Below are 27487 nucleotides of genomic sequence, written 5' to 3' on the forward strand. Positions count from 1 at the left end.
ATTTATCATGTTGAAAATATAGCGCATGGCAAGGCTGGAAACAAAGAGTGGGGCTACCTTTTGGTGGGTGCTGTGGAATAATCTTTTTGTATACTGCAAAGTGTCACTTGAATTGATTTAATAAAAAGCTAAATGGCAAATAGCTAGGCAGGATTTTTGGGGGCAGAAAGAACGCTGGGAAGAAGAACTGGGAGTCGCCAGTTCCCATAGAGGGAGCAGACATACAGCAAAAGGGGTAAAAGCCACGGGTCATGTGGCAATATGTAGATGAATAAAAATAGGTTAAGGAACAAGCTTAAGCTATCGGCTGAGCTTGCATAATTAATAAGAAGTCTCTGTGTCATTTATTTGGGAGCTGACTGACAGGGCAGGGAAAGACTAGCTACAGGTAGGCCTATGAATGCTCAGATTCCAAGGCTTTTGTGGATCTGATTTTGAATTTGGAGATGTGTGTGTTATTGCCTCAGGCTGCCCAAGAGCTGCTGCCAACAATGGCTTATGATGAAGGCCAATGGGTGTGTCAATAAGGCCCTGTGTGTTCTCTTTATTCTTTAACCTTCGTAAACCACTTTGGTCAACAAAGACTCTAACTGAGAGGACTCCTTTATCTTGGGGTCACATAGTTGCTTTGGTGTTTCTGGACAAGTCTAGCTGCAAAGAAAGAGAATACAAAGCAAATCACTGGCTGGAGGTATGGTGGCTTGATACTAGTGTGCTTGCGTGGGGCCCTGGGTTCCATCTGAACACTGTACACAAGGATTCCTGGAAAGCAGCTGTGTCTGCAAAGACTGAATGACTAATTAGAACCTAAGAGATGTGGAGACGTTGGGATGTTGCAGTCCCAGAGCCTAACTACTTTGTCTCTGCCTGGCTTTGGTCCCCAAACAACCGTTCCTCACCTACCTCTGTGTCAGAGCTAACGTCCTGGGACTGATAGATTAACATCTTTTGGAAACTGTTGCCTTAGCAGATCACTAGCTTCCACCAACCCAAAAGCTGAGAATGTCATCGGATAGCATCGGGGCCTATGGGAGAGAGTCCCCCGTCTTGCTGTGACTTCCTCTCTGGAGTTTCCATTAATGCATTTTAAGGTTGACTTGATTTGTGGCCCCCTTTGTTCTGCCGCTCTAAAAACCTCATGAAACTGCTTCCATATGGGGGCATGGAACCTGGGCTAAGCTAGCCCCGTGCTTCCTGGACCATGACCCCTCAAATTCAGCTCCAGAATAAACTGTCTCTTATTTTCCCTTTCAGGAGAGAGCTGCGATTTGTGTTGACAGCACAAACCAACCAACAAACAAACAAAATCCAAAGTGGGAAGCTCACCGGGGGCTCTGCATGAAACCTGACAATAGTCAGATGGAGTAGCTCTTTGCTTCAGGCTCACTGACTCGTGAATGTTCATGGCCCCTTTCACTCTGTGCTGGATGCTGTTGATTCTGGGAGAGCAGCCTTGCCGACGGGCCAACTCTGCTTGCAGAAAAGCCAAAGTGATGCAGGTGAGCTTATGGTTCCCCCCAGCCACCTGTCTCGTGTGACGTTTCCAAATGCCTCCAGGCCGGAGACCCACTTCGTTCCCTGTCTCGGCTTTTTGAAATAAAATAATGCCCACAATTAGAGTTGGAAGGCTTTCCTTCAGGAAGGTGGTGAGAACCCTGGCCCTGTTTCCATACAGCTTTATATGATGTAGATCTTTGAATCTGGCCTCTATTTCTAGTACTTTCTGAAAAAGGAGAGTTTAAAAAAAAATAACCAACTTCCCAAGCAGATGGCTCTTCTATTTATTGTTCCAGAAGGGTGTGTGGGAACCAGAGGGAGTGAATGGAGAGAAGATGGTGGGAACCCATGGTTTCCAAAGCACCCTGTGGCTGTGCCGGTGTGTGAGTTCAGGCGCTAGCAACTCTGTGGATATCGCTTTCCTTTGTTAAATTGCTGGGGCGTCTAGAGCTGACTTTGTGCCTAGCTCTCCTCAGAGACCTGTCTCACTGGCCAGGAAGGTAGCAGACAACAATCAAAGCAGCAATGAGCTGCTCCTGGGAGACCAGCCTCACTCTTCTGGAGAAAGGGACAGAGGCTCCGTGTTAAAAACGACCTCTCCTTCTGGACTTGTCTTTGAAACAGTAAATCTATCTTTTGTCCTGATGGCAGTTGTCACACTCCAGTAGCCATGCTGCAGAGAAACAACAACAACAAACCCAAACAAACATAACAATAACAAAAACCAAACTAAACCAATCCAAAACAAAAGAAAAAAAATAGAGACTTCAATAATTACAGAGCTAACCAAAGATTGTTGCACAGACCTGGACCCCAGGGCATTGTGTTTTCCTGTGAGAATCAATGACATACAGACTCTGCTTCACAGCTGTTGCTAGTAACCCACTGTCGCTACCACCAACCTAGACACGAAACACAATTGCCTTTTTCCAACCTTAGCATTGAGCAATGGGACAATATATCTGCCTTCATTGTGCACAAGGCCACTGTAGATGGTTCTAATTGCAGGTCATACAGCCTAACCAGTGGCCTAAACCTGAGGCTAAGAATTGGTCTACAATGCTGCTGGGTTGGAAGTGGCCCTAGAATCACAGACTTAAGAAAATCAAATTCTTTCCTTCATTTCTAATCATTTCCAAGAACAAAGCCCTTTAAACAAATCAACTCACAGTGTGAACACAGACTCATAAAGATGCCAGGCTCCACCCATAGACAGTTGAAAATGTAAACACAACGCTCAGTTTCTGGAGGTTTCTGAGGTTGTATTGCTAGCCAAAGGTCAGGAAACAAGTATTGTTGATTTATGTTTAAATTTTTAATTTATTAGGGACTCTCAGACTGGGTGGGCCGAAGGACAAACACCTGTGGAGGCCGGAAGTTCAAGACCGGTGTTGGCAGAGCCCTTGTCTTGTAAGGCTTCTCTTCTTGTTCCCGAGACACCTCCTTTTCCTCTGTGGCTTCACACTCTTGCCTCTCTCTGCTTACATGCTCATCTCCATTTCTACTAGGAAGACAAAACACTGGATGAGAGCCCACCCTATCATTTGACGATTCTGCTCAAGGCCCTGACTTCACATGCAGCCTCATCCTGAAGAACTTAAGATTCCAATACAAACTCATGGGGAAAGAGCATGCCACTTGGCACACAGTAAGGCCTATCAGTATAAGTAAATAACATAATATTCAAGTTATCAAGGATAACGCATCAAAGATCAAACTAGAACTTCTAGAAATGAAAACAAATGAAAACTGAAGCTGGTTTTGTTTTTTGTTTTTGTTTTAATAAATCTTAGTCGATAGTATAAGAATAGCACAGCTAAAGAAAGAATTGGGAAACTGGAAGACGGGAAGATGAAAGTTTATTACAGAGTCCAGGAGGAAGTTTTCAGAATGAATGAGACTCTACTCAGATTTAGGAATGCTAAGGCATCCAGGCAGGATTCTTTTTATGAAGAGAAAGGAGTGCACACTCTGATATGGCCTGGTGAAGCACGTAAAATGACAGCACAAATGTTAGCTGACTCTTAATAGTCAGGTCAAATGAATGCATCAGATGAAAGTAGAAGACTTTGTCTCAGATGAAGGAATGTAACTCTTTTACTGCTGTTGAGATGAGAGATGACATATTGAGCTCAGAGAGTGGCCAATATATGAGCAAATCTAAAAAAAAAATGACAATAAGTTCTTTTGAGGGAAAAAGATAATGATATACAGAGCACCAAGAATGAACTTGGAAGGACAGAAGGATTAAAGGACTCCAAGTGCCTTTAATATAAAGAAGGAATATGAACTTATTTGCTATATTTAAAATATGATCAGTATACCCACTAACATTCTGGAATGAGTTCTAGGAGGAGAGAATTAAATATATAGTTTCCCAACTAGCACAGGAAAATAAAGGATCAGAGTAAGCAAAAACAATCGAATGTTGGATATTTATGAAAGACAAATTAAGATGCAGAAACAAAATATGTTAGAGATTACATTTAAATGAACACAAGCCAGTGTCTTTATGTGAAATCCAAAGACTGTCAGATCAGTTTGAGTTATTTAGCCAAGTCATCTCTTACCCAAGAAACATCTCTAAAGATCAAAGGGGCCAAAGTGCAGGATGAGAAATGGCACCAGAATCCAAATGAGAGAAAGTGGAGGAACTTTGTGATTAGATTTTAAGGCAAAAATAGTCTTACAGATCAAGAGGCTTCCAATGTAAGGAAGGGAGAGAGGAAAAATTCTACCCTAATTGGCACCTAAAACTAGCCTCAAAATTAAAGGGACCTCATAAAATGAACTAGCCACCATTGTGGAAAACTTGAAATATTCTTAGTCACTTAACATATATCTTAAAGATTGAAGAACATGTGTAGGGTTAGAACAATCCATTCTGTAAGAGGAACACATGCAGAGAAACCTCCAGAAAGTAATATTAATCCCCTGGACATCTGTAGCTGAGGACTGCCCTGTACCTCCAGTGGGCAACACACCTGACACCCAGCAAGTAGTAGCTGTCGCAGGAGGTGGGGGAAGAGAAGCATTGTGAGAGAAGTGTTTAGTGCTACAGACACTGGAGTTGTAAGCTTGGGAGTGATGAGAGACCTCAGCATGCCAACACCCCTGAAAACATCTGCCTTAGGAGCAAGGACAATTTCTAGAGCAAATTTTCTTCGAAGAGACAAATGGTAAATATGTGTGACATCCAGGACCATGCTGTCCCTGTTATCAGTACTCAGCCCTCCTTGGAGCAGGAAAGTCGTCATGATGAGGCAGGCAGGAGGTAGTGAGCAAAGCTGGGTTCCTGTATGACTGTATTCACAAAAAGCATGGTGTTAGATGTGTAAAGGCCGCACAGCTATGTAAATGTCCTAAGTACTGTTGGGCAGTGTGGGTGGATTTCATGGCACGTGGATTCTACCTGAAGTTAACTGTTCTTTAGAAGAACAAAAATTAGACAATGGGTGAAATGTGGCCTTCTGGTGACAGTTTGCTAACCCCTGCTCTGAAGCTGTGGTCTGTAGGCTGCCCTTGGCTCTTACCTGGCTGAAGAGTAAAGTTTTATCAGAACATGATCAAGTTCATGTTTATTTGGCTAGGAGTTCAGGCCGCCACGGCAGAGGGAATAGATGCAACAGGCCTCCATGAACCACAAAGTCTAGAATATTTACTATGTGGCCTTTAAAAATATGTGGCTATCCAGTCATGGTAGCACACATCTGTGATCCCAGAGGAATCCCATGGGAAGGTGAGACAGGAAGATTGTGAGGCCAGCCTGGACTACACAGTGACACCTTGTCTTCAAAAGACTTAACAGTTGGTAGCCTTTGCCGCAGAATTTCACACAATAACAGACATCTTCTACAGCTGGACAGTTTCAGTTTGGTCCACGTGATCCACGGATGCATGTAGCCACTGAACACTTGAACTGTGACTATGGTAACTACATAGCTGGGTGTTTAATTTCAATTCACTTAACTTTAAGTAACTACTCCAGTACAACTTACTGTAGGCCCACTCTCAAAGAGCCCAATAAGTTGTCATGGAAACAGTTTGGGAGTGAATCTTCGAAGTTAGAAGGACTCATGACAGATTTTCATTTATCTTTAATAAGAAGCCATAAAGCCAAACACGCACCCATTCAAGTCGGATATTAAGCGACCTGCTGTCTAAAATAAGATTCAGATTGGCTTTGCATCTGACCGTTTATGAGGTACTTAAATTCCTGATTACGTGCTGTTAGGAAATGTCCTTCAAATTTACTCCCAGATATTTTTCCTCTTCTGATCAGCAATGTCACTGAAATGCTTAAATATTCTTCTGTTTTTGTACATTTCTACATTTAGCTATTTTTATTAAGTTTCAATTTTATTCTGGATGCCTTTCATCTTCCATTGGTTCTCATTATGTACGCTTAAATCTTCTAATAAAAATAATGTACAACAAAAATAATGATGGATTTTTTTTTCCAGAGGAAAATAGAAGAATTCTGAGCCTCCACCATGGACTGTCTACAACGTCCATTCCTTGTTTGTTTGTTTGTTTGTTTGGTGAGGCCCAGGCTGCCTTTTGCCTCAAGATCTTCTTGCCTTTCCAAGTGCTGGATTACAGCATGCTCTGTTATAACTGACTTGTACAATGTTTGTCCTTAAATAAAATGAACCAATAAGCTTTCAAAGAAGCAGAAAAATGTAATCAATGGAACAGGGTAGAGAGACAGAGGAAATTGAAGGACATCAGGAAGAAAAAGTCTTTTAGTCAGGGGTCTGCTTGGAACCTCTCACCAGATGAGAGTCAAGAGTTCCAGCGGTGTGAACATCTGTTGTGATGTCTGTCTATGGAGATGGTATTCCTTTCCTATGGAGATGCTTCAGAAAAGAATATTAAAATAGTGATGAATCTTAACAGTGATGCTTAAGGGCTAAGTTATATGGCCTTTCTCCTCTCCCATTATCTAGGAATCTCACAAGAAACCCCATTTATAGTAAGATACACATCTTAAGCCCCCAACTCTTGTGACTCACTTTTTTTTTTTTTTTTTCCGAGACAGGGTTTCTCTGTGTAGCTTTGCGCCTTTCCTGGGACTCACTTGGTAGCCCAGGCTGGCCTCGAACTCACAGAGATCCGCCTGGCTCTGCCTCCCGAGTGCTGGGGTTAAAGGCGTGCGCCACCACCGCCCGGCGTGACTCACGTTTTAAATTATCAGATTACAATCCTGTCTAAGGCACTTCTGGAACTACCCCTATAATATCACTTAGAGAGAGAGAGAGAGAGAGAGAGAGAGAGAGAGAGAGAGAGAGAGAGAGAGAAGAAGGCCTTTTGTTATTGTTGTTTTGTTTTTTAGCAAACCTTTTGAGATAGAATTTGAGAGCCACTAAATCACATGTGTAGCTACAGCTAAGATACTTAATCATAGCTCTCCCTGAGAAGCCCACATTCACACTTAGATGTGAATTATTCTTTTCTGAGGCGCTCTTGTGAATAGCCCCATGCTTAAGTCGATGTGAAACCTTCTTCCCAACAAACCCCAACTCTGCTTCATCTGGTCGTGTCCGGAAATTCTGTTATGCAGTGAAGTCAGGAATCCTCTTCTCCCCTGAGTATACTCCCCGAAAAGACCTCCTCAGGCAGCTGCAGGTGGCAGCATGGACCTGTGTCTCCATTTCACACCTTCCCGTCTGTGGCCTGTGACACAAGATCAAAGGTAAAGCATTTTCTAGAAACCAGACTGGGGTGGGGGTGGGGGTAGGGGGGTAGTGATAGCACAGGTGTTGGACTTAACAACATATGATTCAAAGATTAAAGACAAACGTTTAAATAACTGAAGAAAAATATGGATTTAACAAAGGAATTACAATGGACTCTCAGAGAAAGGAAAACTATTTTTAAGATGCAGTGGTAACTCTAACACTGACCTCTACCATATGTGATATGGAAACCACTCAACTGATGAGTTGCAGAGGGCAAGAGAACGCCAATCAACCTGAAAACACATCAAGAGAAGCTGTCTCATTGGCACAGCTGAAAAATAATTCAGTGCAAGTGATCAGAGAATGTCAGAAAAGACCCAAACAGCCTGTATGTAGAAGTCCTAGGAGAAGAGTATGAATGCGAAAATGACATTAGAAAGAAACGACTTTTGAAAGACTAAAGGTCTCAAACTTCCAGTGGAAGATCCCAACCTTGGCCAGGCCCAATAGTGCTGGCCAGCCTGTAGTCCCCGCTATGAGACGCTGAGGCTGAGGGATCACAAGTTTGAGACCTGCCCTGGTAACAGCGAGGGGAAGCCAGCTTGGGTAGCATTGGAAGATTCTGTCTCAAAAAATAGTAGACAGGTAGGGCCATAGCTAAGTAGTACAGTGTTTGCCTATTATTCTTGAGGAGACAGAGAGAGAGAGAGAGAGAGAGAGAGAGAGAGAGAGAGAGAGAGAGAGAAACACCCAACTTTCAGTCTGCGACCATAATGTCAAATAATCACAGAAAAACACATCTGACCACATCATAGAAAATACAGACATCACAAATAGAGGAAAACACACCCACACTGTACATAGTGAAATGAGGTGGTTTTTTTTTTCTTTTTTAAAGTCTGATTTCTTGTTAGAAACAGCTGCACTCAAAAAAAAAGAAGGGAAAAATACCTAAAAATGTTGGAAGATAAAAAGAAAACACATCAACCTAGAATTCTAAACCCAGTAAAAACGGACTTCCAAATAATGGTGGCCAGGAGAGTGTGTGCCAGGCAGAGGGGCGCGGCAGGAAACACTCAAGAGCGTTGTTCCCGCTGGAGGCAGACAGCAGCAGGTGAAATCGGGACCCACAGCAAGGAAAGGACCCGCAGATGACGTCCTGAATCTGGTAGCAGAGCTCCTGGTGAGGCAAGAAATCTCTTTGTACTGACAGCTTTAACTTCCCATCTACGGCTGGGTCCAGAGGCTCTTCCCAGTAGACTTGCTCTTGTTACATTTTGCTTCTTATTTTGTCTGCTTTAACTCCTTAGAGTAGATGTTTAATTTATCCATTCATTCATTCTTCATTCATTCATGCATGCATGCATGCATTCATTCATTCTTCATTCATTCATTGGCAGGGCGTGTGCCATGGCGTGCATGTGGAGGGCAGAGGGTGACTTGTATGTAGTTCTCGCCTTTTGTCATGTGGATCTGGGGAATCAAACTTAGGTCATCGGGCTTGGTGGCAAGCACCTTTACCCAATGAGATGTTGGTAGCCCCTGGGAATTATTATTTAACTTATACTGCTTTGTTTTCTAAAAAAAAAAAAAAAAGGGTGAGAATGTCATCATTATAGTACATTGCTAAATACAAAAAGCAAATAACAACAAAGCATGGTTTTAATTGGTCCATGTGGGGAAAAAAAGGACAGGATATGCCAAAATATATATAGCAGTTTAACGCTGGTAGAAAGATTACACATAATTTTGGTTTATTTTATACACTACATACACATATTTTATATGTGTCTGTATTTCCATAATATGCTTGGATTATTTTTATAGTCAGGAAACAATTATAAGAAACAAAACCCAATACTTAATTAACAGTTAACATGAGAAAGGGTGGTGGTGGCGGCCAGGGGAAGAATCTGCTCATGGTCTCCTGAATTATTCTTAGTGGATTTCCCCTTAGCAACCTAACTTCATGGGTATTAGTAAACAAAACAAAAAATGAATGTGCCCTTGACAAGCTGGCTTCCTTGCCGTGTAGCTGAGAGCTGGCCCCGTGCCTCGCTACTGCGCCGCCACACACTGTCTCATTCTTTCTCGAAGAGGCAAGACGTGGTGGTGGGCGATTCAATATTCTGTAACATGCGTTCAACATTGGACTATTGACAGAGTCCCCCGACAGGCTCTAGAACCCCAAATGCCTAACACAACACAGACCCGAGATCTCACGAGAGCTTCCTGTTGCCACGTTTTCCCTTTCAGTGAGATTTGTTCTTTCCTAAGTTGGATTTTCTGCCAGAAACAAGAGAAAGGAAATGACTTTCCGATAAAGCTCTCTGTTGGCGTTAGAGCATTTCTCTCCCTTTCATCACTGTTGGCTCAGAAGATCTGTCTTCTCATCTTGAGAGACTAATGCCGAGCTCCTCTGATGTTCTAAGATGTGAAGTGACGGCCCACCAGAAATGGCGACATGGAAGAAACACAGACTCCTCCATTAGCGTGGGTCTGAGGCCATTCCAGCATCCTCCATCCGTTCATCCTCCAAGTGCAAACGTACGCAAACAAACAAGTACCTCAATAGGAACAGTCACGTATCCCGTGTAGCTGCAGGAGAGAAACAGGAGAGGATTCTTGCCCTTGAGGGTCACATGACTAAAGATGGTGCAGAGAGAGGTCATTTTAATACAGTTTAGTCTGGGAACCAGCATTTCTTTATCACTTGCATAGGAAACGCCAAGGAAGAGATAACGTAAGACTACAAGTCACTTCCTCTGCCTCCAACAAGCCAACAATCTCACTGGAGTTATAGAATGCCAACCCAGTAAGATAGGCACCTAGCCCTCCGACATTCCCACAAGTACCTGGGATTCAGAGTTCACTGAGTGAAACCTGAGAGAAAGGCCCTCCCTGGCCCAAAGGTGTGCTTTTCCCAGTCCCTCTGAGTCAATGATGACGGCTTGTCTCTGTAGACGTCCATCTCCTCTGTGTGTGGGCTAGGCTGTTGGCAAGTGTTTTTACAAGCTGCTTCCATCAGCTCCTCTCCTGCTCCACTGCAATTCCCAGGCCTCGAGAGACCCGTTGTCTAACCAGGGGAGAGCTGTATTTCCATGTACTGACGGGGCTGGCATTTAAAGCCATAACAGCAGCGGGGTGGGGACCCCACTATGGTAGGAACCCGGTTCCTAGACTGTAATAATGGAAATCTTCTGATACAGTAGTGACTAGTCAGTGAGGTTACTAAGCACTTCAGGTGTGGCTGGCGAGACCGAAGAAGGGGCTTCATAGCTTCATTTAATTTTTACTAAGTTTAACTCAAGTTCAAGTACTTCACTTTTAATTAATTTGCATTAAATGTTAGCTACTCTCTTAGATAACAGTCATAGATCCTAAAGCTGAAAGACTTGTGAGTATAGTTTTACATGAAGTAACAGGTGCCTCAATCATTCATAAATTTACCTGCCAAAGTAGATGAAACCAGACGTTGGCCATGTGAGTGTGAGCACACGCACGTCTACATCTAGAACAGTGGTTCTCAACCCATGGGTTTTAACCTGCCGGGTCATGACCCCTTTGGGGGTCCAACAACCTTTTCTCGGAGATCTCCTAAGACCATTGGAAAACAGATTTTTATATTATTATTTCTACAGTAGCAAAATTACAGTTATGAAGTAGCAATGAAAATGATTTTATAGTTGGGAGGGTTACAACATTTGGAACTGTATTAAAGGGCCACAGCATTGGGAAGTTTGGCAACCACTGATCTAGAAGCTGGAAGACAACTGCTAATGTTATTTTACAGGTGCCATCTACCCTCCTATTTTTTTGAGTCAGGGTCTCACTCTGTAGCCTTGACTGTCCTGGAACTTGTTATGTAGATCAATTGGGCTGACCTCAAACTCACGGAGGTCTTCCTGCCTCTGCCTCCCAAGTGCTGGGATTAAACGTGTGTGACCACACCTTTCCTCTTACCGCTTGGAGACAATTTCTCACTGGCCTGGAATTTGCCAGGTAGACTAGGCTGGCCAGCCAGTGAGCCCCAGGGACCTGCCTGTTCCTGCCTCCCCAGTGCTGACACAATAGTGCTGCCATGTTCAGCTTTTTGATGATTTTTTATTGTTTTAGATTTTTAAATTTATCTTATACATGTGAGCGTTTGACCTGGATGTGTGTCTGTGCACTGTGTATGTGCCTGGTGCCTACGCAGACCAAAAGAGGGAGTCGGATCCCCTAGAACTGGAGTAACGGATGGTTGTGATCCACTATGTGGGTGCTGGGAACTGAACCCAGGTTTTCTGCAAGAGCAACAAGTGTTCTTAATAGCTGCACCATATCTCCAACTCTCCAGCTTTTTTTAAAATGTGATTTTGGGGCCTTAAACTCAGGCCTTTGTGTTTCCAAGGCAAATACTTTGCTAACTGGGCTATATCCCCAACCCTAGACTGTAGCATTCACTACAGATGGGTCCATGCAAGCCCATTTTCTCAGTTCCTCTTGAGCCAATTTCTACCTAGCCATTTCCAAAAATTTTACTTGGGTAAAACAAGGACTCATAGGCCACTTAACCCAAACATGGCTACCCAGAAAGCCAACTTCACCCTTCTCTATTTTTTTTAAACAAACTTTGTTCTTTCTATTGTTTTCTTTTCTTTTCAGAGCTCCATCCCTTTCCTTGTCCACTTGGAAGCTTTTCATGTGAGTGAACAGAAAGATGGGCACGCAGTCAGTGAGGTACTGATAAAAATCTGGGATGAGACCCGAGAACTCATATAGTAAAATCGTGTCTAGGTAATTCTGAGCAGCTAGATTTAGGAACCATTAAGAGAGAGAAATACAGCATTGAACTTACAGTGGGAACATCTACACAAACAAGAATATACATTAGAAATACACATGATATAAAATTAGCCATTGAGTTAAGCTATAGAAATAGTGAAGAGGACAAGATTGCTATCTTATGGTCTAGTATGGGAAAACAAATAATAAACTGTACATGAAGAAGAAGAGAAGAAGAGGAAGAAGGGAAATTCAGGAAGACCATTGCTTTACACGTGGGGATGGGATGTGACAGAATGACTAGGCTTTGGAGCTGATTGATGTAGATGAAAACCTTCTCTGGGAAGTGACAATGAATGGCAGAAGGAACAGCAGAAGCAAAGGCCCAAGAGCAGGAAAAAGTCAGAGCCACTTAAATGTTAGAGAGGGCCAGCATCACCACAGAGCAAGCAGAACAGAGGTGGCTAAGGTATGGACCCATAGACAGGATAAATCACCTGCGTTTTACTCTATTCTTATAAGCCATTATTAGTACTCTTCAAGGAAGTAAAATAGCAGATTTATATATTTAAGAGGTTGGTTTGTCTCTTGGGGTATTGTAGAAGGGAAGTATGGAAACCGGAAGTAAGGAGGTCTAGCTACAGTCTCTGCCTACAGTTGGTTGACTAGCCTAGGTCTGGAACAGTGGATGTGGTGAGATGGAATTAGAATTTTCTTAGAATCAATAGCACTGGGTTGTGATTAAAGAAGAGGAGTTCTAGATCAGGGAGTCTTAAGTTTGAACTTGAATAGCCTAGCGGGATGGAGCCATTTGGCTCACAAAGGCAGGCTGGGGGAGGAATGGATTTGGGAAGCACAGCGCATGTTGTGGACATTTAAGCTGGATCTGTTTAGTCAACATTCAGGCAGAGGCATTGGACAAGCAACTGGACACACAGGGGAGCAGAAGGGACATATGGGCCTGAGGGATGTGACAAGGACTAGAAAGGCAGATATGAAAGCCAGGGATGTACAGATGGCATGAGACAGAGTGCCCAGAGCAGAAGTTCTCAACCTGGGGGTCATGACCCCTTTGGGGGAGGTCACAGATCAGATATTTACATTATGATTCATAACAGCAGCAAAATTACAGTTATGAAGTAGCAACAAGGTAATTTTCTGGTTGGGGGTCACCACCACATGAGGAACCATAGTAAAGAGTCACAGCATTAGGAAGGCTGAGAACTACTGGTTTAGAGAGAGTAGAGAAGAGGAAAAAGGGAGAGAAAGGGGAAAGGGGGAAGAAAAAGACAAAGAAGACGAGAGGTCTTTAGGCTTGGTCCTGGGTAATCCAGCGTTAGGCCGGACAGAAGACACCGAGAAATGTGGAACGGGAGAAACCAAGAAAACACGACATCAAGAAGGAGAAGTCTACAGGTTAGCAGCTGCAGGGAACCTGCCCCCCGTGAAGCATGGGGGATTAGGGTGCTCCTCAGCAGAATCGGAAAAGGGGAGGTTGATTGAGACAGAGGGGCAAATAGAGTCAGTGTTAATCTCCGGATGGATGGGACTAGAAAGCCTGGGAAAGGAAGCCCTGACGGACTTTTTGTTTTTATGATGAGCAGTTTCACGCTAGATGTACCTGTCAGTGGGGGTGAGAGGGAAGGAAGAAAGATTTTGCTGGCACTGAATGATGAGCAGTTCCCAGAGTGCTATGAGAAACCCACAGAAAACCAACAGACGGCTGCTTGTCTGTGAGTCATCCTGTGAGAACCATTCCTGGGGGCAGTCCTGAGTGCCTGGGGATGAGAACCACAGCCTTTTAACTGGATTGGATGAAGGAAATGCAGCTGGGAGCAGCTTGAGATCATGGTCTTTTAAAGCCTCTTGGGTGCCGATAGTCATCAGCTGGCATCCATCTTCCCACCCAGGGAGACAGGTTCTGCCTGACACAGCCCCAGGAGCTGGGGGAGGTACCAGCTGACTCACCAGGCTCAGGGCTTGCTGAAGGGAGGGCCAGTCACAGCTGTCAGACTCCTGTCTCTATAACGTCATGTAAGCCTCCTCCACTCTCTCCCCAACAGAACATGAGTAGGACTTGGCATGGGTAAGGCTGGGCTTTCCAACCTTGATGTCCTGGGCTGCAGCTGGCTACCTTTTAACGTCACCCCTGAATTTTGTGTTGTTTTGCTCTTATACCAATTTCTCCTTTATGATGGAGGTGTGTACGGGAAGTACCAGGAACTTGCTATGAGCTCTGGTTCCTTCATCCTCCCTGCCCCCCAGCCTCTGTTACTTGAGTTGGAGTGGAGCTGGAGCCCCGACATCCTCCACATCCCCTGGACCTACTGCTACAGAGCCCGGCATCTGAGATTGTTTATCTCTATCTATAGGGAGATGATTTCTGCCCTCCCCTCAATCCGAAAAGCACAGAACATTTTAACCCTTGCCACCGGAAATACAGCAATGGCCCTTATAGAGCAATCAGCTCTTATCCAAACCAAACCCAGGAAGCAGCAGGCAAGCAGCAAAGACTGTAGGGTCCAGTTCCCAAGGAAGCAGTACACGGTCCTACCTGGTTCGGGATAGGAGGGCTTTCTTACTGGAGTACTCTTACACACACACACACACACACACACACACACACACACACACACACCCTCTCCCCTAGGAGCAACTTCCTCAGCCTCCTCAACAAGACTTCCAGGTGCTCTGGCTGTGATAGGCACTCCTTGATAACATTCCAAAACTGTGCGTGAAGGAAGCTACTACAGTCAGAATTACACATCGTTCCAAGAGAGTCTGCTGACTCAAAATAGAGCTTCTACCCTCAGAAGCTGTTTGGACAAATATGAAAAAGCTGTGTAGCACCCTGCAGGAGAGATGCCTAAAAAAAAAAATCACGCTAACCTGTTTAAACACAGAAGGTCTGGTAGCTGTGAGGGGACAATAGAAATAAAGATTGGATATTGTACCATGTAGGCATGAAATGCCTTGCCACTCCAGGGAATGCTACAGAGGCAGATGTTAAGGGAACACCCTGCACTGCCAGGATCTTGCTGGGCTCCTCTGTTCTTTGATTATCATTTTTAAGGGACCTGAGGAAAGGCACGGCTGTGGAATTGTTCAGGAGCTGAAGCGATGCTGTGGAAGCATTCTCGATGGAAAGGGAGATTTGTTCTTGGTTGGTGAGTGCTGAGACATTGCTCTCCTTTCACAAATATTTATAAGTGGGAAAGAGCCTGACAGCAAAGGCCGAGCGTTTAAATCAGAACGAACAAAACAAGGCTGCGGGCTGGAGAAGAATGTATCTGCTCTCCTCACGCTCTTACCAAATACAAAGCCCGCTGCGTCCCGCCAGCCGAGGATTTAGCTCTTGGATGCAAAAACCTCGTAACCTTGGTTGCTGAGGACACTGGGAAAGGCTTCACAAAGAGAAGCGATGCCGGATGATCCAGGAGCATCGTGGGTGCTTCCTATGCAAAAGCATCCAAGAGGATGTGTGATATGTCCAAGGGCCAGGAAGCGGGGCTGGCAGAGCTTGGGGGCTTGCTTAGCCAATGCATTTATCTGCCACTGAATCTCAAGCCTTCAATAGAGCTTGAGAATATCAATGGGAAACAGCTGTGGAAAATCATGAAGCTGGTCTTCATCATCAGTCCTGCCCTCTGGCTTCCTTTTCCTTTCTATAACTGAGCCTCAGCGATCCAGTACATTTTCACTGGGCCAGAGAAGACCTTAAGAAGCAGTATTCCCTTGTGCCCGAAGCCTGGGCTCTGGAGGCTGGATGGATGAGCTTGTGGCTATTCTAAGTCACTTATCACAAGACCTTGAACGAGTGTCCTCAAATAGAGAGTCAATTACTTATTTTATGGTGTTGCATATAGTATGTTTTGTATATACAGTGCCTGCCATGGTATAGGCACTTGATATATTTTAGGTTTTATAATTATTGTTTGATAAATCAGGAATCACAGAAAATGTTATGAATTTCAACTATTCAGTTCTGACTTTCCAATACTATGTCTCCATGGAAGCTGTCTTTGGCAAGTGCCTCAAATTAGCAAGGTGAAGAAGCATAGGGAATAACTCAGACACCCGGGACTCCGCCTGTTGTGGGCTCTGTATACACCCCTCTTATAGTAATGAACTTGGAAGCTCAAGACCAGCATCTGAATGTAACTATGCACATACACCCCTCTTTGGATAATGCATCTAGCAATCTGTTAGCAACCCAGGTCCCTTATAACACTGAGCTTCCCATACATTTGTTTTAAACAACAGAAACAAGTCCCTCTCCATAGCAGCCCTTTGATGATGCTCCCTCCATTTATATTAAAACACATCCTGGAACATATCCAGTACTAACTTGTAGGAAGAATATACTATTTACATCTTATGCGTATACATAATTGGACAAACATGTGATTAAAATCAGATGCCTTGTGGGAAGGAGTGTATGTAGTAGAGAAATGATTATATTTGGCCCATTCCCTGAGCACTGGTAACATTAGGACAAACTCAGTTCTGTGTGGATATAAAGACATCTTTGGCTACAAATTCCTGAGCATGTTTTACAAGACATTTTGTAATAGTCTATTGTGTCTGCATGCCTTTCAAGAAGGTAACCTAGGGATCTCAAATTTTCATCTTCTTTGCACCCCTCTGGGACATAGAGAGGGATCTAGCTCTTTCTGGAATCCATCCTTTTGGATACCAGGGGCTTTATTCAGCTATTTGTATCAGCAGACCTCTGCTCACACCAGATCTACAGAGTCTTGCTTGTCTTCTTTGCACACAAATAACATGTGCCTCCCAGGGAAAACTCGGCAGATTCATGTAATTTGACCCTCCCTATCCTTTCCTTTCTTCCTCCTTCCCCCTCTTATTCCTTTTCCTCCTCTTTCTCCTTCTGTTAATTGGTTTTTTTAAAGCAGGGTCTCACATGCAACCTAGGCTGGCCTAAGTCTCACTATATACCAGGCTGACTTTGAACATGACATCTTTATGTCTCAGCGTCCTAGTGATGGGGTTACTGATGTGTACCACCACAACTCACCCACCTGGCATGTGCCACCTTCTTTCCTTCCTTCCCTCCCTCCTTTCAGTGCTTCCTTCCTTCTTTCAGCCCTCCATCCCTCGCTCCCTCCCTCCCTCTTTCCCTCCCTCCCTTCCTTCCTTCCTTCCTTCCTTCCTTCCTTCCTTCCTTCCTTTCTCCCTCCCTTCCTTCTTCCTTCCTTTTTTCCTTCCTTTCTTCCTCTTCTTTCTGTGTTTCTTTAGTCAAGAATGACAGAAGGAGAGCTGAGATCAACAGCCTGCAATGGATGTGCTATTTTAAAAAATGCTCACATGAAAGATTGAGAAGATAGACAGGTGAGCTGGAGGTTACACTAATGTATTAGTTTCCTACATGCTGCTGTAACAAATTACCACAGATTGGATGGTCTGAAACATCACAGATTAATTCTTCACACTTCTGGAAGCCAGAAGTCTCATGTCAAGGCCACAGCAGGACAGTGTTTCCACCCAAGTCTGGGGATGTGCTGCAGGGGTGGGATTTCCTCCCTGCCTGTGTTACTTCAGCATTCACACGCACCTGTTGTTTTGGTGGTGGTGCTGTTTTTGATTTTTTTTTTGTTGTTGTTGTCATTGGTTTTGTTTTTAGCTCATGGCTGCACCCTTCCAATCCCTGTCTCTATTGTAAGGTGGTCTTCATTTTGTGTCCCTCGGTATCCACTTCTCCTTCTCTCTGTATTAACTTCTTTTCTTATCACTGTGACAGAATACCCAACAAAGCAATGTAAGGAATGAATAAAGAGTTTGTTTTGGGTTACAGTTTGAAGGATGATGCTGGTAGTCATGTGTTCTCTCTCTCTCTCTCTCTCTCTCTCTCTCTCTCTCTCTCTCTCTGTCTCATATACACACACACATACAGACACACACACAGACACACAGACACACACATACACACTTTTTTCTTTTTATTCTGTCTGGAACTCCAGTCCATGGGATGGTGCTGTCCCATCCAGAGTGAGTCTTCCTTCCTCAATTAAACCTCCTTAGGAACACTCTCACAGATACTCCCAGGAATGTGTTTCCTAGGTAATTCTAAATCCAGTCGAGTTGACAATGATCAACCACTACAGTCTTCTTTTCCTTATGAAGACATCACTTGATCCACATGATGTCCCATATAAACTCATCTTGAGATTCCTCATCATTTACAAATGTAAGACTCATTTTCAAAGAAAATTAACTTTGGAGGTTCCAAACTGACATCACTTTGGGAAGATACTCTTCAGCCTACCACATGGAAGAACATGCAGTTTAGAGACCATGAGGAGGTGAAGACAGTAGCCATTCACCAGAACACGTAGTAGCATGTAAGTTTCATGAGTGCTCTGCAGGGGTTACGGTATACCAATAAAGGGGTGAGTGTTCCATTCATCTAGTCTGGAGGAACTGTGTAGGTAAGGTAATCTAAGTGGCAGGTCTTGAGATGAGAAACACTGGAAGGCAAGGCATTTTTGGAAGAAGGAAAATATGCAGAGCCATAAAAAAAAAAAAAGAGGTTGTTCGGGGCTGGTGGAATTGTACTCTCTGTATTACTTGAAGGGTAATTATTGGCTACTCTGTGTGTGAACGACCTCCTCCCTCCTTCCCATCTCTAGTGTCTAGCAAATTCCTTGCACATATCACGGAGTCAATTAATATTTGCTGACTGATAATATGGAGTGAGTGGTTCACCCCTGCCACTCCCACTTGGGCTCTTAAATTTCTAAACTAAACCTGAGTGGCTACATACATCATCCTTCACCAAGCGGCACGAAATAATATGATCAATGCAAGGATGAAAAAGTTAATTAAAATAAGAAGCTAATTAATGTTCACCCGAGAAGGGTAATATGACCCTAATTACTAAATCAGCTAATTGTTTTCTCTGCTCCTGGAACTAATTCCCACTTCATTGTCCTGATCCTACGCAACAAATTTTAGCTAGCCAGTGTGCAAGACACTGACCCAAGAAAACAGACGGGGACAGCACCCATTTGTGCTGGCTCAGAGGTGAACATGTAACTCCAACACCCCCCTGCCACCTGCTAGAGACTACATTTCAAGTTCGAATCTCCTTCCACACCCAGAATACAGTGACTCCGGCCCTCACCCACATCTCAGCAAGGTTTGCATTAGTCAATGTCCCAAACAGTCTTCAGGGAGCTTCCTGGCTTGCTCACAGCCAACCCTGGAGGACAGAAACTCAGACAGGCACCCTAAAGCTGACACCCACGTTACTGTGTCTGGGCTGCCCCAGCTGTTGGGCTCCCTGTCCATCAGTGATACTACCGTGGTGTAGGAGGAGAGACCTGATGTCCCTGATGGCCGTGCATAGGGACTCCGTCCTCGGCTGACACATCACAGTCCAGACTCTGCTTGGTGTTGAAGACTACAGCTCTAAGTGGACCTTGTCTCGTTCCATTGTTCCCTGCCCCTCTCTGGGTACAGCTGTTTTTCTCCATTCTCACTTCCTGAGTGTTTACCACAAAATGGCCTCTGTTTGATCAATAGGTGAAAATTTCATAGGATCGCACAGTGCGTTTTCTGGATGGGATTTCACCAACCACTTGCTCCAATTTACACATTCTACAGAGGCAGTTTCCTGGGGCCCAAAGTGATTTGGTTTTATGGACATCTGACTTTATTATCAATCTGCTGTCTTCATTTGCTGGGACTTCTGTAATGTAATACCACAGACCAGGTGGCTTAACCAACAGAAATGGCCTCACAGTTCCAGAAGCTGGAAGTCTCAGTGCTGGCAGGGCTGGTCACTTACCAGGGCTGCAAGACCTGTTCTCAACTGTTCCAGCTCCTTCCCTGCCTTTGTCTTGGCCTGACTGTCTCTGAGATGACTTGTCTTGTTGGGGATGTGTTACTATTCTAGCACGTGCCCTCATCATCATGTGACATTTCCCCTGTATACACATGCGTACATCCAAAGTTGATAGGGACACCAGCCATAGACGATTCGGCACTCACCCTACCTTAGCATCCAGTTAGACTAAGTTCTCATCACAACTAATTACATCTTCAATGAACTTATTTCCAAACAAGGTCACACACGGACGTTGTGGGGATAGGATTTTCATGTATGAAATCTGGCAAAGACAGGACCTAACTCATAACGTTTGTCTTCATGCATATTGAGAGTGAGGTCATCTTTACACGTAACTAGTTTGTCAAGATCATGCATGAGTTGGAGGAAGTATACACAACGATTCCGCAACAGAAGGTCTGCGCTCACCTTACGACACGGGGATCTTGACAACAGGTTCCATCTTCTTTTGGTCTCTCACAGCACTTTGCAACAACAGTGTTCAGAGCATGCCTAGGCACGGATGCCTCTCAGGAAGCGCAGTGCGTCTCGGCAGGAAGGCTGAGTCCTTTTAGGGGAACAGCTAGCACAGGCTCTTTCTGCGGCTGGCCACCGATACTTACGCCTCCCGTTCAGAGCCTCCCAGAGAAGCCATTGACATTTATTTAGAAACTAATTGAGCTGCGGTTTGGGACGCGGAATGGAAGGAGATCGGTTTGTGCTGCAATCCATCTTGCCGTGAAGTGACTGCTGCGGCCTAGGAGAAAATTGTTCCATTAAGTCAAAGGCAAACCTCAATTTGGTGGCCAGAGAGGCCAGAGCTGGAGATTCAGATTGGGGCCTCTCTATTCCAGGACTATCTCTGCATCTTAACAGCACGGCACTCATCATAAACACTAACTTCCTGCCCCCTATAAAATGCCTTCCTTCGCCTCTCCCTCCCTTTCCCGTAATAGCCACTTCTCAATCCCATGAGCATCTTGCCCAGTGCAGCATTCTGCTCTCAGCCTGGCTTACCACCCCCTGCCCTCTTCTGCAAAAGCTGCCGCTTCATCTCCGGCATTTCAGGCTGTCCCTTTCCTCTGACTTGCAGATGCCATTAAAATCTGGAAACCCGTCCTCTCCACGTCAACGCCCAGCAGGAAACTACAGAGGACTATGATCCCTGCTGTTGTGACTTGGGTTTGAGATGCCCCCTCCCCACTAAAGCTCTAGTGCTGAGGACTTGAGCCTCAGTACAGCAATGGTCAGAGGCAGGGCTTGGAAAGATCAGATCCCGAGACCTCTGACCTGTGCGCCAGACTAATCCCTTGAAATTGATTTCTTACTCCTTTCCCTCTCTCCCTCCTTCCTTTTCTCTTTCCTTCCCTCTTTTCTCCCTTCCACCTCACTCTGTAGCCCAGGATGTCCCCAAGCTCACAGTCCTCTTGTCTCAGCCTCCTAAGTGCTGAGGTGACAGGCAGATGGCATCACGTCCAGAGGATGGGGGTCACAACTTCATGGACTATCTGGGGACAGTGGGAATTTAGGAAGTGGAATCAACTGTTGACAACAGGTCTTTTCAGGCATGCCCCTGGTGACCATGGCTTTTACCAGCTGCTTTCTCTCTAATTGCCTCTCTCTCCAACTTTCCTGCCATCATGGAGGCCAATAGCTTTGAGCGACTGCATGATCCCATCACGACATTCTGTCCTAACAATGGAGCCTAGTCAATGTAGATGGAAACTCCTGACACTGTGAGCCAACGTCAACCTCTCCTCACCCACGGTGTCTGATTTCCAATGGGACCATGCCAGAGATGCAGAACCAAGTCTCTACCCGAGACCTACTGTGGTAGTTTGCATGTAATTGGCCTCCATAATCTCATAGGGAGTGGTACTATTAAGAGGTGTGGCTTTGTTGCCGTGGGTGTGGTCTTGAATGAAGTGTGTCACTGTGGGGGCCTGCTTTGAGGTTTCCTATGCTCAGGATATCACCTAGTGTCTCAGTCAACTTCCTGCTGCCTTCTGGTCCTGCCTGCATGCTGCCACGCTTCCTGTCATGATAATGGACTGAACCTCTGAAACTGGAAGTGAACTACCCCAAGTGAATGTTTTCTTTACAAGAGTTGCTGTGGCCATGGTGTCTCATCACAGCAGTAAATACCCTAACTAAGACACCTACCGAATCAGAATTTGTTTCTATCAAGAGGCCTGAGAATGAGGTGTACACTGAATTATAGAGGTGCTACTCCCCAATATCACCTTCTGAGTTAAGGCTGAACTCGGGCTTTTGAGAGCTGTGAATGACCCCCTCTTCTCTCTTCGTCATGTATTCTATCCTTCCATTAGTAGTCACAGGGTGCAAACTACTATCAACATCAATCTTTAATATCTCCAGCCCTGCTCAGTTCCCTGACAATCCATAGTTGGAGGTGACATCGAGGATTGTAAAGCTGGATTTCTGAATGGAAGGTTAAGTGTATTCTTGTTTGTCTGCTCTGTCTGCTCCATTGATATATCCCGCTCCATGTCTGTGCTGCTTCCGTGATGACCCCGCGAGGACTGTCAGTTAATTCAAACTTTTCATGAGTTTTACAATGAAGATCAGGAAACGTCAACCTTGGAGGGGAACATATGGGTCATGGACTGCCGAGATGACAGGCAGGTGTCATCACATTCAGATGATGGGGGCACAATGTCAGGGGATATCTGGGGACAGTGGACACTTAGGAGGTGGAATGTAACTGGAGAGAACATGTCTCCTGAGCCTTACCCCAGGGGACTGTGGCTTTTTGCCTGCTGCTTTCTCCCTGACTGCCTCTCTCCACTTCCCTGCCACCATGAGGTGAATAGCTTTGATCTGCCATATGCACAAATAACAAGAGTCATTCCTCTTCACTTGAGAGAAGAGGTCACTGGTCATGGTCGAGTCTCAGCTGTAGCCAATTTCACAGTGCCTGCGAGTGTCAGGTGTGTTCAAGACCCTGCACTGGGCTAATTTGTATTAAGCTCAGCTAGTCGGTAAATTGTACGATGTGGTTGCCCCAGTAACTTTTCAACTTCTAAACATATTAAAGAGGATTAGAAATGGAATCAAGTTTCCTGGGAGAGTGGAATAGTTTCTGCTGTGTTCCATTCTCCTAATTCAAAGTTAGGTCATGTGGGGCAGGGGAGTGAATGTGTGAGAGCCCTCCAAATTGTCTTCACTGTTACACTATCACTACTTAAGGTGTCTTCACCCTATTCTAAACACAAGGGTACTGTGCAAGGGGTGGAGTCTGTTGAGATGCCCACAAAGGCTGAAATCCTCATACCTCCAATTTCATCCCATCCTTTGTAAAAATAGCTCTGTCTTTTCATGTTGCTGTGTTTGGAAATGTTGAGAAACCATCAGCTGTACAATCGAGTTCTCAGACTCACATTATTCACTCAGCTAACTGAGGTAAAGGATAATGACCTGAGGCCCCCGGAGAGCAAGAACTGTGAGGTAGCGCTGGTCTGGATGTGAAATGCTCCCGCACTTGACACTCAGATGATGATGATGCTGTTTTGGAAGGGTGTAGAATCTTTGGAACACCGGGCTTAGCTAGCTGGCGTAGGCCGCTAAGGGAGGTCCTTGGAAGGTGGTACTTACTCTTCTTCCAGTGTTGGCCCGAGTTCTGCTTTCTGATCTGCCACGATGTAAAGGTGATACTGCAAGTTTCTGTGGCTGTGGACTGAGCTGCCAGGCCTTTCCAACCGTGATGGATTTGTACCCCCTGGACTTTGACCCAAAGTAACCCTCTCCTTCTTTTAGTTGTTTCTGTCACGTGGTGGTTGGAATGAGAACGGCCCCCATAGGTTCATAGATTTGGATGCTTAGTCACCAGGGGGTGGCACTATTTGAAAGGATTAAAAGGATTAGGAGGTGTGGCCTTATGGGAATAGGCGTGGCCTTGTTGGAGGACTCGTGTCACAGTGGGGTGGGTGGTGGGTGGGATTCGAGGTTTCAAAAGCTCCTTCCAAGCCCAGGCGCTTGTTTTCTCTCTCTCTCCTCTCTCTCTCTCTCTCTCTCTCTCTCTCTCTCTCTCTCTCTCTCTCTCTCTCTCCTCTCTCTCTCTGCCTGTGGATATAGCTCTTAGTTACTGCTTTAGCACCATGTCTACCTGCCTTCATACTCCCACCATGATGATAATGGACAAAACCTCTGAAACTGTAAGCAAGCCAGCCTCCATTAAATGCTTTCTTTTGAAGGCTTGCCTTGGTGATGGTGTCTCTTCACAGCAACGGAGATGTTCTATCACGGTGAGCAGAAAGGTGCTGGAGTCTTCCTCAGGGTGATAGCCACTGAGCACATTGTCCTCTTTAGGGTCACAGCTCCACGTAACAGTTTCAGCCTCATTACCCACCAGCCCTGCCACTTTCCTGTCACCAAATATTAAACCTCTGCAGGTACCAAGCCTCGGCTAGATGTCCTGTATGTGTTGTGAAGTGGCTATCATGTGCTCTTTTTAACTGATCCACACTGTGAAGCCTAGGGGCCGAATTATTTTTATCCCTGTGGCATCAGGTAAAAATATACATCAAAGACAGGGAAAAACAATCATAAAACCAGTAGTCTGAGATGTTTTTGAAAGGCAAAAAGGAGCATTTCAGCATGGACCTGCAGATAGCCCAGAATTATAACATTTGTATATCTTAATAAATACATATTTCTATTTAAACACAGAATATAAATACTTAAATAACATTAAATAACTTTCATGTTTATATTAAATTATATATTCATAATCTAAGCAAATAAAAAACAGATGCTGAATGTAAGTTACCTGAAGCTATACAATTATACACATCTCAGGTAGCACATATGTTTTATATATAGATAACATACATGTTCAGTATAATCAGTATATATACATATGATAGGGAGAATTCTAGATCTAATGGGCTCATTTGCTTATGGATATCATCTTTCAATTGGGTTAGTACTCTACAGGCCTGAAATAGATATCAGGAGCCCAATGCAAGTTCCCAGAGGAAAACAGTGAGTATGAATTGTGTGTGTGTGTGGGGGGGGGGGAAGGGTATTAGGGTTGTCTGTAGTGAAGAGGTCTGTCCATGAGGTGGTGATGTTAGTTCAACAGAAGCAGGATGGAATAGGTTGAGGGCTTCGAATGATACCAAAGAAACTAAACCTGGAGTAGTAATTCGATGCCCCTTTCCCACTCCCGTGTGTGACTCATGCCTGGCCACTGGCTGGCCGGAGTGTCGCTTTCACAAGGAACACTTCTTAGCAGCATGACTGTAGGCTCAGCCTCTGCAAGGCACCACACGTCAGGCCATTAGGCATGCTGGCCGAGTCTGGTAGAATCGGGTTCATGCTCACAGCCTCTGGCTTGGGAGTGGCCTCCTTTGTGCTCACTTTGTGATCTCTGTGGAAGCATGCCAACTGGAAAAAAAAAAAAAAAGCCTGGCACAGAGTCTCTCAGAGCCTTGGCTTTCTTGGCAAGCTTCTTTGGCCCTTTTAGCACACCTGGAGCCTCACGCTGCTTGGGCTGCTTGAAGTCCGCAGAGACTGGGCCTGGGTCAACCAAACATCTCTGCATATGGCAAACATCCCCGGCATCAGCTTTCCCAAAGCAACTGATGCTAAAAGCGAGGCAGCGCGGAAACAGATGCTCCTCTGAGCGGTCTTCGATGAGAGGGAAGATGCTGTGAACTTCTGCGCCAAGGAGGCCATCCCTGGGGCCATGTCTTGCTTCTAGTCCGAAGCCACAGTCTCCTGTAAAGGAACGTATCCTGTGTGCGTGAGCTGTTCTTCTCGTCCCTGAGACAAAACACTTGATAGAAGCATCTCCAAGGAGGAAAGATTTCTTCTGTTCATAGCTTCATTCTCATGCTTGCTCACATCTTGGTGGATCAGGAGGCAGAGAGAGAGAGAGAGAGACAGAGACAGAGACAGAGACAGAGACAGAGACACAGAGACAGAGAGAGAGAGAGAGAGAGAGAGAGAGAGAGAGAGAGAGAGAGATCACTCGGGCTGGAAGCAGGAATCAACCTACCTACGTGGCCCTACCTACCATCTCTGTGAAACCCAAAGGTTTCACAACTGCCCCCAAACAGTGTCATGAGCTGAAAATGAAGTGTGTAAATGCACAAGCTTGTGTGTGTGTGTGGGGGGGGGGGCATCTGGCAACCCAGTTCTAACACAGGGATTTCAGCAGACGGCAGGGCAGGGGGCACTAGACTGTTTGCTGCCCCTTACCAATTCTAGACTATCTCATGGCACTTCAAAAAGGGAAGCCAGCACCAGAAGGCAGGAGAACCTGCCTGGGGCCATGCATGTGTCAGCATAAAGAAGCTTAGGAACTGAGATGGATGTCTGCCTTTGTCCTGCTGATGGCTACCTAGATATCACACAGTCGGCTTTCAAACACAAAGTAGCAATGATCATATAACAGCACACCTTAACATCCAGGGGTCGGGGCTTTCGAGCATACAGAATGGTTTCCCATTGCCTAGTCCAGTACCGAGATCTGCCTCCCCATGCTCATCCTCTGGCTGATTCTCCCTTGAGACTGGCTCTTCCTGGGGGCCCCAGCTGTGGGTGAGTTTGCCCCTCACTCTATGGGTGTGATCTTGCTCTCTTGGAGCAAATTCTCAGAAAACCTGTGGGCTGATTAGGGGTGGAAATATATACTGATGTCCTTGTCCTGGGGGTTTCGGGACTGGAGATTCTGAGCAGACCTGTGGTGAGGAGCCCAGAGAGGAGTGACTTGATGGATGTAAATGTTGCCTGCCTCTTGATCTCAGCAGGTGATTGCATACCTAGCCAAATGTCAGTGAAGCAGGGGTTTCTCAGCAAAGCCTGGCTCCCTTATTCACTGCATTAACAAGGAGAGTCCAAGTTAAACTGGACCCAAGAGTGTTGTGGAATATTATTTTAAGGTGTGTTACATTTGTTTATGCTGTAGAACATTTGTTTAATGATGCAAAGGTGTGTTGCATTCTTTTATGTTGCATTTGTTTAACTCTGTGAAGCTGTGTTACTGTGCCTGTCTAAAACACCTGATGGTCTAATAAAGAACTGAACTGCCAATAGTGAGACAGGGGAAAGGATAGGGGGACTGGCAGACAAAGAGAATAAATAGAAGGAGAAAAAGAATCAAGAGAGGTCAAGTAGCAAGAGAAGAAGAGGAGGACGTCAGAGGCCAGCCACCCAGCTACACAGCAAGCGACAGAGTAAGAAGAAAAGAAAAGGTATACAGAAATAGAGAAAAGTAAAAGCCCAGAGGCAAAAGGTAGACAGGAAAATTTAACTTAAGAAAAGCCAGCTAGAAATAAGCCAAGCGGAGGTCAGGCACTTACAAATAATAAAAAGTCTCCTTGTGTGTTTATTTGGGAGCTGGGTGGCGGGGCCCAAAAGAGTAAAAAGAACCAACAACACAAGAGTGAATTGAACCTGTGCTGAAGAGGGACCAGAAATCTAATCAGCTCTGGGCCACCTCAGGCTTGCTGCCCTGATAGTAATAATGACTGATTATAATAATGACTGACATTAATGGAGTTCTTAAATGCAGATCAAGCTGTGTGCTAAGTGCCTCACTCTATCAACCTACTTCACGGCCCTGTCAGGTCCATACTGTTCATGTCCAGGAAAATTAGGTACTCAGAGATGGTCTGGTACTGCCCTCCTCACCCCCCAGGATCCCAATAGCTGGTATATGAAAGAC

General features: G+C 45.0%; 1 long non-coding RNA gene across 1 annotated transcript; it reads right to left on the reverse strand.

Annotated features, from left to right (window-relative positions):
- Nucleotides 1-2790: 2790 nt before the first annotated feature.
- LOC131894290 (uncharacterized) lies at nt 2791-23667 on the reverse strand. Its single transcript, XR_009374873.1, has 3 exons — nt 23410-23667; nt 20224-20551; nt 2791-2998 (listed from the first exon to the last, which is right to left on the reverse strand). It is a non-coding gene; the product is annotated as an uncharacterized LOC131894290 (long non-coding RNA).
- Between the last annotated feature and the right edge of the window lie 3820 nt (nt 23668-27487).

Source organism: Peromyscus eremicus, chromosome 17 (genome assembly GCF_949786415.1).
Source record: "Peromyscus eremicus chromosome 17, PerEre_H2_v1, whole genome shotgun sequence".
NCBI classification, from domain to species: domain Eukaryota; kingdom Metazoa; phylum Chordata; class Mammalia; order Rodentia; family Cricetidae; genus Peromyscus; species Peromyscus eremicus.